This window comes from Heterocephalus glaber, unplaced genomic scaffold (genome assembly GCF_053883595.1).
Source record: "Heterocephalus glaber isolate CG9 unplaced genomic scaffold, H.glaber_assembly_v1.0 deba00001779, whole genome shotgun sequence".
NCBI classification, from domain to species: domain Eukaryota; kingdom Metazoa; phylum Chordata; class Mammalia; order Rodentia; family Bathyergidae; genus Heterocephalus; species Heterocephalus glaber.
This window is the reverse complement of record NW_028258466.1, coordinates 608,684-622,994: the sequence shown is the minus strand read 5'-3', so window position 1 is coordinate 622,994 and position 14,311 is coordinate 608,684. Positions and strand designations below refer to the sequence as shown.

Genomic DNA, 14,311 nt, shown 5'->3' with positions numbered 1-14,311 from the left:
TTAAAGAGTAGCGTTTTGTAGTTTCTACTCATGCTATATTATTTTATTTATGCCTTCACATAGAAATATGTTATTATTAAAATATACTTTATTAAATTAATGACTTCTATAGATATTAACTACTTCTATTCTTATTTTGTCATTTATCATAGCACCTATATTTTATATATAAAAAAAGAAACTCAGAGATGCTTAGCAAATTGGCCATGATCACAGATACCAAATGATATTTGTGTGCATTTGCTTCCTCAACTCCCCTAAATTAAAAGTGTCTAGCTACTCATTTTCATAGAGAGAGTTAAGATTTCAGCCTCCAACAGATGGTTATTTCAATGTACTTTCTGTTGACACTGAGGAGAATGTTTATAAGATTAACTAGGATCAGCGATGTCATGAGGCATCGCTAGAGGAAATTTAATATAGAAGTCCATTATAAGGTAGTTCTTAAGAGGCAAAATGTTCTTGCATGCAAGCTGTCTGAAATATAAGAATAGAAACATTTTATTGGCATGCAGTAACAAGAAATTTATATTATCAGATTTTAAAATGAAAAAATTTACATATTATGTTAAATTTAGCCAGCTCTATTATAGTTATTCAGTATTACTGTTTTATTCAAATCATTTTTTTTGCTGTCCATCAAAACCTAACATATAGAATAGAAGGTAAGCAATAAAATTATCATTTTGTACTATGTAGTACAAAACCTTTCCAGGCAGAAATAATAATTTGCCTTTTGTTACCTCTTTCTACTTTGAAGTCTTTTTAAAAGTGGAACTTTTTGAGCAATTGTAGATTTGCATGTATTTGTAAATCATGCAGAGAGAACCCGTGTGCCTTTACCCAGTTTCCCTCAATGTTACAAAACACTACAATATTACAGTCAGGACATTAATGTCAATACAGCCAAGATGCAGAACATTTCCATAACTACAAGAATTCCTCATGTATTATACTCATAATTACATATTCTCATGATATTTCTATAATTTTGTCATTTCAAGAATATTATATAAAGAGAATCATACAGTATGTAACCTTTGGGGATTGTGTTCTTTTTTTTCCAGTGCAATTCTTTGGATTGTTAAATATATCAGTAGTTTATTGATTTTGTTATTCTTGAGTAATATCCTGGTATCAATGTACCATACTTTGTTTAACCAATCACCCACTGAAGAATATCTTGGTTGTTTCCAAAACAATGTAAAACTACAACTAAAGTTATATAGTAACATTTTATAGTGTAGTCCATGATCAATTTTGAGGGGTTTTTTGTTTTTTTGCTGTGTGTGTGTGTGTGGGGGGGTTATGTGTGAAGGATTTAGTCCAGGGTCTCATGCATGCTAGGTGAGTACTATCAGATAACCGTACCCCTAGCACCCAGTTATTTATTATATAAATTGTGAAACTTAGGCCCCTCCCCTCCCCTCCCCTCCCCTCCCCCGCTTTGTCTCTTCTCCCCTTGCCTCTTCTTTTTTATTTTTTTCCATTAAGTTTATTGGTACATTTTAGGCATACAATACAGTTACATTCATCATTGCAAACTTGTACCTTTACATGATGTATCTTGGTTCTTTTCTCCATTCCCCTGCCCTCCCTATTTACAAAGACTTTGTTTCCATTTTTTCCTTTTCTCATATTTTTCCTTTCCCTTCTTTCTTTTTCCCTACCCCTCCCACTTCCCCTACCCCTTTAGAGCTTTCCTACCTATTTCACATTATCAATTATACATTTTTTTTTTTTTGGTACTGGGGATTGAACTCGGGACCTTGGGCTTATGAGGCAGGCAGTGGAACCACTGAGCTAAATCCCCGGCCCTATCAATTATACATTTTGATCCTTATTTACACTTTCAGTTTCTCACACCAGAGAAACTATTTGGTATTTACACATGTGTGTCCTGTTTATTTCACTTAAGAGTATGGCCTCAATGTGCATCCATTTAGCTATAAATGTCTCTAGTTTCTCATTCTTTATGGCTGAGTAGTACTCCATTTTATGAAAAAACCCCACATCATCTTTATCCAGTTTCCAGTTGATGGGCACTTGGGCTGCTGCCAAGTTTTAGCTATTACAAACTATGTCACTATAAACATGGGTGCACATATATCGCTGTGATATGATTCTTTTGGAAAGATACTCAGCAGGGGAATAGCTGGGTCAAATGGGACCTCTAATCCTAGTTTTTTGAGGTATTTCCATATTGATCGCCAGGGTGATTGCACCAGTCTGCACCCCCACCAACAATGGAGAGGTGTTCCTTTCTCCCCACAACCCTGCCAACATTTGTTGTTGGTTGATTTCTTGATAGAAGCCATTCTTTCTGGGGTGAAGTGGAATCTCAGTGTTGTTTTCATCTGCATCTCTCGAATGACCAGTGATGCTGAACATTTTTTCATGTTTATTTGCTGCTTTTACTTCTTTGTCTGAGAAATGTCTGTTGATTTCAGATGCCCATTTTTGAATTGAGTCTTTATATTTGGAGGATCTGATTTTTTTCAGTTCTTTATGTATTCTAGATACTAGACCTTTGTCTGAGGTACTGCTGCTAAAAATTTTTTCCCATATTGTAGTTTGTCTCTTAACTCTGTTGGTGGTTACTCTTGCAATGCAGAAGCTTTTTAATAAAATGAGATCCCAGTTGCTGATTCTCTGTGCTCGTTCCCATGCTACTGAGGTTTTGTTCATAGTCTTTTCCTATGCCAATGTTTTCAAGATTTCTACCTAACCTAACTTCCAGCAAGTTTAGTGTTTCTGTTTTAATATTTAAATCTTTGATCCACTTTGATTTTAGTTTAGTGCATGGTGAAAGATATGGGTCTAGTTTTAATCTGTGGCAGGTTGAAATCCAGTTTTTCCAGCACCATTTATTAAAGAGGCTATCTTTCCTCCAGTGAGGGTGGTTGGCTCCTTTGTCAAAGATGAGGTGGCTGAGTATGTCTGGAGTTGTGTCTGCATCTTCTAATCTTTTTTTTTTTTTGTACCAGGGATTGAACTCGGGTCGTTGTGCTTGCGCAGCAGGCGACGAAACCACTGAGCTAAATCCCCTCCCCTGCATCTTCTAATCTACTCCACTGATCCTGGGGTCTGTTTCTTTGCCAGTACCATGCTGCTTTTATCAGAGTAGCTTTGTAGTATAGTTTCAAGTTGGGGATTGTGATACCCCCATCATGTGTCTGTTGCCTAGAATTGCTTTTGCTATTCTAGGTCTCTTCTGGTTCCAAATGAATTTTTGGATTCTTTTCTGTGAAATATACTGTTGGGATTTCAATCACGACTGCATTGGTTTTTGTTTTCTAACACTGGAGTTGGACCCAAGGCCTTTGCACTGAGCTACATCTGCAGCTCTTTTCATGTTTTATTTTAAGAGAGGATCCCACTCAGTCACTGTATCGGTCAGTTCTTACTAGAGGAACAGATTTAATGCAAGATATACAAATATGTAAGAATTTACAAGATTGGCTTACAATGGCCGCCCACAGAGTAAAATGAGGAAGAGTGTGAAAGATCTGTGTGTAGGTAGAGATCTGAAGAATCAAGTTGAAGGCCTGCAGCTCACTGTAGTGTCCCCAGCAAGTCCAAATAAGGAGGCCAAAGGGTCTGCATCATAAGACTGAAGAGTTGGTGCTGGCGGGCAAAGGATCTGTGCTGGAAGACTGCAAATGATGGCCAAGGTGAAGGCAAAGACTGGAGCTCTACTTGTACATCTCTTTTTTTATTCATGAAAAGAAAACCAAATTTCATAAGAGAAGAACAATGGTTAATACACTGTGCATCATTATCTTCAAAGTAGTTACTCAGAATACAAGACATAGACCAAAAACATTCCTACAAAGAAGAAACAAACAGATAATGACACAAAACTTCTGTGCCCTCAGCACTGCTGCTGAGCCACACATACTCAGTTTTCTAGTAACACTATATTTCCAGGATTATACAATATAAAGATTTGTATAGCATAACAAGAAACGGATTCCTCTTTCATGGGGCCATCAGTCAAGGACTGATGTGGTGATTTGAAGATGTCTGATTCCTAGGCTTCTACTTTTTTCACCTTCAATATGTATCTTGTACTGCAGTCTAGGGTAGCTATTCTAGATCCTTTAATCACATTAACATTCCCACCAGTTGGCAAAGGAAGGAAGAAATTAGAGAGCATTATGTCTTTTATCTTTAAGGCTCAAATGAAAGTTGTATACCACTTCAACTCATACCCAGCAGTAATCAAGGCTGAGAAGAACACTTTTTATCTGGTATGTACCTTGCTAAAACTTGGATGTTCTATTACTAAAGAAAAACATAGATCTTAGTAAATAATAGTACTGTCCCAAGGTGTGAGGGTACCATTGTTTATACATTTTTGCTTAATGTTTCTGTTTTCAAACTGACAGTTCAGCGCCACTTTCCTCTTTGCCCTGTGCCCTAATGCCTAAAACCTGCATGCTTCAATCTTTCAAAAAAAATAAATTTCTCATATTCTTCAGGAGGAAGAAAGGAATAGAATAGTGCTCTGACTGAGTGGTTCCAGGGGAAAAGACTTCAGAGCTCAGTCTGGCTTACCGCATAAGTCCTCTGTGTAAGTCACCTTTCTGACACTGACAGAATACATAGGAAAATTAACCTTAAAAAGGAAAGTTTTTTTGTTCATTTATTTATTTGGAGGAAAGATTTATTTTTGTTCATCGTTTCACAGGTTACAGTCCATGGTCCCTTGGCCCCATCACTTTGAGTCCAAGGTGAAACCAGACATCATGGCAGGTAGTACATGGCAAAACAAAACTGGTCACCTCATGGTGGCCAGGAAGGGATGAGGGGGATGTCCACCATCTCCCAGTAATGCCATCAGATTAAGAATCCATTGAATATTGCTGCATTGTGGACAAAGACTTCAACATGAACATTTGGTGGACATTCCAGATCCAAATCATAAAATGCTCCTCTGGTACTTGATGCTTCCAAGGTTTAGAGCTTTCTAGAATATGCAGGGCATATTATCTCATTATCAAAATGTCCCCACCACAGTATCTTAAATTCTAGCTTCCTTTGTTCTACTAAATCAGATGCCACATCTCCATCTATATTATATCATCCAGAATTTGAAATATCTTACCAGTAGTATTTCTTTTTTCTCTTCTTGTCCTCTTGGTGTTGCCCCTTCACAATTGTTTACCATTTTGATGGAATTTCTTCAAGAAGAGAAAAGGCACATCGTTAATTGGCCATGTTTGACTGAAAGCTATTTACAGCTTTGTGTGAAATGTGCTTATCAACCATGCCTGTTTCTGTTGATGTTTTTAGCCTTGGCACTCTTAACTTTCAGAAGCAATTTGAGGAAGACAAGCAAAGAAAACTGAAGAGAAATTGGCTACAAGGAAGAGGACTGTCATGTCACAGAAGCTGTGAGGAGAGGGCTGGGGGTGGGGAGGGGGCGCAGGACCCCAGGCGGGGGTCCTGGAGCTGAGGGCCAGTTCCCATCCCCCAGAAGCATGGCATCGTGTGCTGAGGAGCCCTCTGAGCCTGCTGCCCCACTGCCTGCTGGGGTTCCCCCACTTGAGGATTTTGAGATGCTGGACGGGGTTGAGGACGCAGATGCTGAGGAAGAGGAGGAAGAGGATGATGATGACCTGAGTGAGCTGCCACCACTCGAGTGTTACACCCAGTGAGAGAGAACCAACCAGAGACCGATATTAAATCCACACAGGAGTTTATTACCGGCCGGGACCCAGGCCGAGCATCGGACTCGAGCCTCGACTTGGGGTTGACAAACATGTTTTATACACCTTTGAGGCCAACAGTTTCTAGGCCCCTCTATGGGATAGAACTAGTAAAGCAAGCAAAAGGTACAGAAGTGGAAGGTCCTGCTGTTAGAACATTTGTAAAACAATAGTTGATTAATTGTTGTTTCTTTTTTTTTTGGTACCGGGGATCGAACTTGGGACCTTGCGCTTGTGAGGCAGGCGCTGGAACCACTGAGCTAAATCCCCAGCCCAAATTGTTGTTTCTAAGAGACTCTCTAAGGGGAGGAGGGTTTTGTTGTTGTTGTTGTTAAGTTCTTTTATTGGTACATTGTAGGTATACAACACAATTACATTTCTCACTGGGAATTGTACCTTTACATAATGCATCTTGGTTCTTATTTTTTCCGCATTCCTAGCCCTCCCTTCATGCCCTCCACGCTTCCCTATTTACAAAGACTTTATTTCCATTTTTTCCATTTCTCAGCATTTTTCCTTTCCCTTCTTTCCTTTCCCCTGCCCCTCCCACTACCCCTACCCCTTTGGACCTTTTCTTCCTATTTTGCGTTATCGATTATTCATTCTAAGGTACATTTTAGGTATACAATATAATGATATCCATCGTTGGAAATTTGCACCTTTACATAATCTCTCTTGGTTCTTATTTTTCATCCTTGCCCAGCCCTCCCTTCAACCCCTCCACTCCTCTTTACAAAGATTTTGTTCCTATTTTTCCATTTTCTCATATCAATGCCATTCCTTTCTATCCTTTCCCCCAGCCCTCCCACTTCCTTCCCCTTTGCCCCTTTTCTTCCTATTTCACATTACCTATTATACATTTTAGTCCTTATTTACACTTTCAGTTTCTCACACCAGAGAAACTATTCAGTATTTATTCATGTGTGTCCTATTTATTTCACTTAAGAGTATTGCCTCAATGTGCATCCACTTAGCTATAAATGCCTCTAATTTCTCATTTTTTATGGCTGAGTAGTACTCCATTTTATTTAAAAAACAACATTATGGAGATACCTCAAAGAACTAGGACTAGAACTCCCATTTGACCCCACTGTTCCACTGCTGGGGATCTTCCCCACAGAATTAAAAGAATCATACCACAGTGATATATGTGCACCCATGTTCATAGCAGCACAGTTTGTGATAGCTAAAACTTGGAAACAGCCCAAATGCCCATCAACTGGAGACTGGATAAAGAAAATGTGTTTGTTTTATAAAAAGGGAGGAGGTTTTTAAGCTTCCTCCTTCTGAATTCACCTAAAGGGCAGGCAGGTGGGTCAAGCAGCAATATGGATTCTGTCTTGCTAACTAGGGTCTTTCACGAGGACATGGGACAGTCCCCAGTGGAGGAGGCTGAGCAGCCTGGGGTGCTGGCCCGAGAGTTCCTGGGCTCTGTGGAGCCTGTGGCTGCGCCAGCTCTGGCCCCCAAAGAGTGGCTGGACATTCTGGGGAACAGGCTGCTGAGGAAGAAGATGCTGGTCCCGGGCCCACCCAGCTCGGGCTGCCCCACCAAGGGCCAGGTGGTCACGGTGCAGCTGCAGATGTCGCTGGAGAACGGCACGTGGGTGCAGAAGGAGCCCAAGCTGGCCTTCACCCTGGGGGACTGCGATGTCATCCAGGCCCTGGACCTCAGCGTCCCCCTCATAGACGTGGGCGAGACGGCCATGGTCACTGCCGACTCCAAGTATTGCTACAGCCCTCAGGGCAGCAGGAGCCCCTACATCCCCATGCACGCGGCACTGTGCCTGGAGGTGACCCTGAAGACGGCAGTGGACCGGCCCAACCTGGAGCTGCTCACTGGCCAGGAGCACGTGGCTCTGGGCAACCAAAAGCGTGAGTGTGGCAACGCCCACTACCCGCGGGCGGACTTCGTGCTGGCCTCCAACTCTTACGACCTGGCCATCAAGGCCATCACCTCCAGTGCCAAAGTGGACATGACCTTCGAGGAGGAGGAGGAGCAGCTGCTGCAGCTGAAGGTCAAGTGTCTCAACAACCTGGCCGCCTCACAGCTCAAGCTGGACCCCTGCCACGCCGCCCTTCTCTCCTGCAGCCTGGTGCTAGAGTGCCACCCCGACAACATCAAGGCGCTTTTCCGCAAGGGCAAGGTGCTGGAGCAGCAGGGCGAGTACAGCGAGGCCATCCCCATCCTGCGGGCGGCACTGAGGCTGGAGCCCTGCAACAAGACAATTCACGCTGAGCTCTCAAAGCTGGTGAAGAAGCATGCGGCACAGCGGAGCACAGAGACTGCCCTGTACCAGAAGATGCTGGGCAACCCCAGCCGGCTGCCTGCCAAGTGTCCCAGCAAGGGCGCCTGGTCCATCCCATGGAAGTGGCTGTTTGGGGCGACCTGTTGCCCTGGGGGCTGTGGCTCTCTCTGTAGTCATCCCTGCCAGGAACTGACCACCCAGGTGGCCGCCTCTCCCTCCTCACACCATGGGCCCCACCCCGTCCCTCCTCCCCCAGGCTCCCTGTCCACTGCCCGCTGGCCTGCTGGCCTAGCCCCTCCCCACGGGCCGGGGCAGGAAGGACTGTGAACGGAGTGACAGGCCTACGGAAGGCTGAGGACGGTGAGGTGTGGCCCGGAGGGAGGGAGCGGCCGGGGTGTGTGTGTGTGGGGGGGGTGCTCCTCCAGACTGGCTCCCTGCCCCCACCCTGTTCCCAGGGTCAGGCCTCAGATTCTCTTTTCCACAGCCCCGGGCGGCCTGCCCCCAGCCCCGGCCCAGCACCAGCCCTCCCACCTGCCTATTGCCCTGTCCACTTCCCACAGTGAAATAAAGCCTCCCCCCCCACCCCCCCAAAAAAGAAGCTGTGAGAAGAAATTATTTCAAAAATAATAGAGTAGTCAGCTGTGTCCCCAATGTAGCAATATTTGATGGCATTATTAGGAAATGTTGGAAGATGAGACAGATAAGTGACCATCAGATTTGACGGCATGGACTTATTGGTGAGTTTGCCAAAAACTAGTTTCAATAAAGTTATGAGGATTCATGTAAAATGGATAGAACAGTCATCGATACCAGACATGGGATTAGAAAGATGGAAGAAGATTCATCAGATAGAACTGACCCTTCTACGCACAAATACTGTATTATCAGTTATACCTGCTCACTAAAAATTTTTGTATCCTTCAAAAAATTTTTGTAACACTTACTGGTTTGCACAAATTGTAGTTTGGTACTTGGTAATTTCATATTCATGGTAAATTTATAGAGCATAGCTACTGCAAATGACAAGAACTCTCTTCTTAAGTGGAATACTGTATGTGACTTGGTAATTCTTTAAATGTAAGGAAAGGGTTTCTGTCTTCAGCAAACAATGATGCCATTCATTAAAATGAGAAATAGAGGAAAAGCAACTATTTTTTAGTACCGGGGATCAAACTCAGGACCTTGCATTTGCGAGGCAGATGTGGCACCACTGAGCCAAATCTCTGGCCCTCAGAAAAGCAGTTTTGAGGGAAGAACCATAGGGATCAGAAATAATTTTAGTTATTGACATATTGAATTAGAGGTTCCTGAAAGATACTCAACTGAACATGTTAGTAAGTCCATCCACCTCTGGGATGGTTTAGGTTACAGTGCTCTTTGAATTCAGTCTGTATGTGTTACGCATGTTTTTAAAATTTTTTATTAGTACACGTTTGCAGTACCTAATGATTACATTCCTTGTGGGGAGTTGATACATGTACACAACATATCTTATTCTTTTTTCATCCCCTTTCTTTCCAATTGAGTCCCTATTCCTCCATCTCTAGGTCTGCTTCTCATATGCAAAAGCTCTGTATGTTTCCAATTGTCTATCTTTTACTTTGTCTTTAAACTATTTATACTTTGGGTTTCTCATTTAAGTGTGGTTTAAGTCTGATAGTTATTTATTTGTTTTCTAGTTGATCTATTTGTGATAGTGAGGTATCAAGATCCTCCATTATAATCACATCAATGCTTATCTGGTCATTTATGTACATTAGTGTTATTTTATGCAGTTTTGTGCACCAGTATGACAATTTTTACCTTTTCCTGTTGTACTGTTCCTTAACCAATATGTAGTGACCTTCTTTGCCTCTTCTGATCAGTTTTGGCTTGAAGTTCACTTTGTCAGAAAATAGCATAGCTACTTCTGCTTGCTTTCAGACTCCTGTTGCATGGAACCTTGTTTTCCATCCTTTGAATTTTTAGTTCATAAGTTTCTTTTGGATTAAATGTGCTTCTTGCCCAGTATGTCCCAGACTTACAAATAATTCAGATTTGTTCTAAGTCTGACACAGTGACTGCATTGGCACAGCAGAGTTCACATGTTCCACGATGTTGGCCTTTAAGGTTTGTGTTCAGAAGTCTGCCGTAACTTTAATGGGTTTACCTTTATAAGTGATGTATTGCCTTTCTCTGTGTGTTTTTAAGATTCTGTCCTTATGTTGTACTTCTGGGATTGTGACTATGATGTGTCATTTTTGATCATCACTGTTTGGGTTCTGTATGACTGAGTTATCTGTTTGCTAAATTCTTTCCCCAATCTTGGCTCAGCTGTGTCTCCTAGTTCTGACACTCTTCCTCACATTGGTCACTTTTGCTGCCCATACTTTCAGTTTAATTTTTTTATCTCCTGGGTTTCTTGTTCTTGTTTTTTCCCCATTTTCAAATGAAGATTTTATTATTCTGGATTTTTTTTCCCCCCTTTTACCACATCATATAATTCAGCCATTTGATCTTTTATTTCCTTCCTGTTGTTGCCCTGTGATCAGCTTTGGGAAAGCTGGGATTTTTGGAGGCATTTTGTTGCCTTGTTTTCTGTTGATTTTTAGGCTGAGGGTTAAGGGTCAATTTGAGTGGCAGTAATTTTTTATTATGAAAAAATGAAACCAAATTTTATAACAAAATAATCGGTGAATAACAACAGTTAATACACTGTGTATCATTGTCCTCAAGGTAGTCAGAGAACAAGACATAGACCAAAAAGATTTTTACAAAGAAGAAATAGCTAATTACAAAAAACTTGCTTTACAGTGAAGATAGACTAGTGTGACAAATGAAACAAATTAGCATATTCATTAACATATTTCTCCTGGCTTGAACCTCTGGTGGGACGTGCATAATTGTCTCATCAGGTGGCTTGTACAGTAAAGTTAATAAAATTAAATTAATTTAAAAATCTGTAAATGGGCCAACTCTAGTTTATTGCTTGAACTTAAATAACTACTGCCTAAATATAAATATTAATACTGCTCATACCAATTTTTAAAATCATTACAGTAATCAACAAATTTATTTCATTACATTAAAAGAAATTTATTTATATTCATTAATAGTTTATCAATCATTAATTCTCTAAATTTTGACATGGAAATCTTATAAGTACCCCATTGCTGGTGTATATAATGTGGTGTATATCATGTGGTGTATATAATGTGTATATAATGTGTGTTTACAGCTGCTGTAACACAAATAGCTGTATTAGAAATGTTTTACACCATCTCAGTATTTTCCTTAAGAAACTATAATATGATGACATCTGGTATACTAAATCAACACTTTTCTTTGTGTTACTGTAATCAAAGACTTCCTGAGAAGTGATACAATGCACCTGATGGGACAGTCATGCATGTAACACTGAAGTTTGCATCCATTTACTTACGGATGCCTCTAATTTATCTTTTTATATGGCAGCATTATACTCCATTGTATATAAATATCACTTTTTCCTTATCCATTCATCTGTTGATGGACATATGTGCTGTTTCCAAGATCTAGCTACATATTATAAATTGTGCTGCTGTAAACATAGGTATGCATGTATCGCTGTAATATGATTTTAACTCTTTTGGGAAGATACCAAAATGTTGGTGGGGATGTGGGATAAAATGGAAACATTTTATTAGTAGTATCAAGATCTATTTCGTAAGTGTATGCTTACCAGTACTATGATATTAGCTTTGCTTGCATTTTGGTATTTATCTACGTCTTCGAACTACTCAGTTTAATAGGCTTGGACTTGGTTGCTGTATTGCAAGGAGAGAATCCTTACAGGTTATGTCAACATCAGTAGATCCAACCATACATCAGTCATATGCATTAAAACTTGTGTTTTTAAAAACAATTTTACCTTTATCAGTGGCACATACTGAGTGTATTATACTGCTACTAACAGGTAGACTGTGACATGGAGAGAGGAAGGAAGGAAGGAGGTTGGAAGGGAAAAATGAAGATGATAATTCATTATGATGACAAGGAAAAAGAAAAATAGCAATAGATAAAAACAGATGATCTGACTCTATTGGAATTATTTTATAGCTGAAGTGAGGGCTAGTGTTGAGGGGATTTGAGAATGTGGGAGCGGGAGGAAGGGATTCAGAGGGAATGTTATAGTTGGAGATTGGGGGAAGCTGTGAAAGTGTTAGAACGTATTACAGTAATATGTTGGTAGTTAGCTTATGTTTGGATTCCCTGTGCACAATTTTGGTGAAGGTTACCCTGACTTGCCCGTGAAAGGTACTATTAAAACACTGATTCATTCTTATTCTCTTTGCGCACATACAGACACCTCCGACATATAAGTCAGATGAAAGGAGAAATAAAAGAGGGGGAAGATAAAGGAATAGAAATAAAGAGTGGAAAAAGAGAATAGATAACCAAAGGGGGGAGAGAGGAAAGAAGAGGAAGACGAAAAGAAAAGAAAAAGCCAAGCAGTTGTAGAAACACAAAATCATAGCAACCTCGCAGTCCTGTTTGTATTAATTAATCCTGTCTGAGTTAAATTGCTGGACCCTCTTCTTCCCCATGCTTTGTTCAGTTGTCTGCTAGTGAGCAAGGTTGCTTGTAGACTCAGATGGCACTCTTGGTCTGCCTCCTGGCTGCAGGCTGTGTTCAGGGCATGGCTAACTATGGGCCTTTGCATTGGTCCAACCACCTCAGTTAATATTGGGAGGCAGGTGTAATTGGCCCAGCATCCAGTTCTTGGAGCAACAATAATGTTGATAGCACAAAGATAATCCAGATATTAGCATAAGGTAAAATCCAATCAAGGGCCACAACATGCCCGCACTGGTGATCATCCACAATAATAGGGTCAAAGACAAACCGAATGTTGACATACCATAATAGCCAATAAAAACTGCCACTGTACTACCCTTAACAGAAGAAGAGAGATCTTCAATAGCATTATAGACACAAAGACAAAACAAATATTGACATACACTAAATGTCTACTAAATGCAGCATTAACAATAGAACAAAGTTGTACAACCATTAACAATAGAAAATAATTCAATAATAATAGCATAAACTAAGTATCTGAAATTAATGCTTAATAGTAAGTGGTACTAATAAAAATGAAGGCATTGGAAAGGGAAAAATGAAAGCAGTAAAATTTGAAAAATAACAGGAAGATGAGAAAAAGGAAAAAAGTTAGATGAAGGATCCAATTAAAGAGTAAAAGAAAATTAATAGATTTAGGTTAATATAACAGAGCAAACAAGAAAACAAAGAAAAATGATGAAAAAGAATAAAAGAGCAAAAGAAAGGAAAACCAAACCCTGAAAAACCAACAAACAAAAAGGTAAATGAGTAAAATTTCATGTGTTTGAATGAGTGCTCTGTTTTCAGGACTTGCACTATTGAAATCCACAGCTATAGGGGATGGAGAATGGGTGACTACTAAGTCCTACTTTGTTTCCTTACTCCCTTTTTGTGTGAGTGAGTTGAGTCCTGTCCCACCCTTTCTGCAAGGCATGGTCAGTCATGTGGTGTCTGCCCTAGGGGGGATACATTCCCTTCAGCTGCTCCAGTGTCCCTGTCCTTGGAGCTGCCACCTTCTTGCCTACCCCCACCCATGGAGCTGGGGTTAGGTGTCCAGCCTGCTTTCTTCTTGTCTCTGTGTTGTCTTCAGTTTCTCCAGTTTCTATGTGATTTCTCATTTTTCTGTGAACAGTTTTTTTTTTGGTTGCCAGAGTTTTCTTCCTTTTCTTTTCACTAAGTTACTGTTTTCACTGTTGACAGTCCATGCCCTGAACAGGCTGTGATATGCTGCCCAACTTTACACTGCCATTTTAACTCCAATGCATGGTTTTTAAACCAGAATGTGGGATGAGATCAGCCATGGATAATGTGTGCAGTAAGAATGGATAATAGTCTAGAGCATAATCTTTAGAAATGCCAGTAGTGATGAGATGAGTAAAGGAAGAGCATGCCTTTAAAAAGGATCCTAAAAGCTGAGTGCAGAGAGGAAAAAAATTTTAAAAATTAAAAAAAAAATAATACAAATAGTTAGGGGTGGGGATTTAGCTCAGTGGTTCTGGCGCCTGCCTTGCAAGCGCAAGGTCCCGCGTTTGATCCCCGGTACCAAAAAAAAGAAATTCAATTCCTCAGACATCCTAGTCACATTTCAAACGCTAGGCAGTCCATTGACTATTCTATTGGAGAGTATAGATAGACAACACTTTCACTATTGTAGAAAGTTATATTAGTAATCCCCTAGACATTCAAATCTTGCCAGCTGTCTCATTAATGTTCTTTATAGCAAAGGAAAAGAAAAAACAAATAGTTTTTCTGGTTCAAGATCTATTGCAT

At 40.4% G+C, this 14,311-nt stretch overlaps 1 long non-coding RNA gene and 1 pseudogene across 1 annotated transcript; one reads left to right on the top strand and one right to left on the bottom strand.

Annotated features, from left to right (window-relative positions):
- Positions 1-3,390: 3,390 nt before the first annotated feature.
- Positions 3,391-5,283, bottom strand: LOC147820989 (uncharacterized). The gene is made up of 2 exons (XR_015447873.1): positions 5,111-5,283; positions 3,391-3,709 (listed from the first exon to the last, which is right to left on the bottom strand). It is a non-coding gene; the product is annotated as an uncharacterized LOC147820989 (long non-coding RNA).
- A 203-nt stretch (positions 5,284-5,486) lies between these two features.
- Positions 5,487-8,301, top strand: LOC147820988 (peptidyl-prolyl cis-trans isomerase FKBP8-like; annotated as a pseudogene).
- Positions 8,302-14,311: the final 6,010 nt, after the last annotated feature.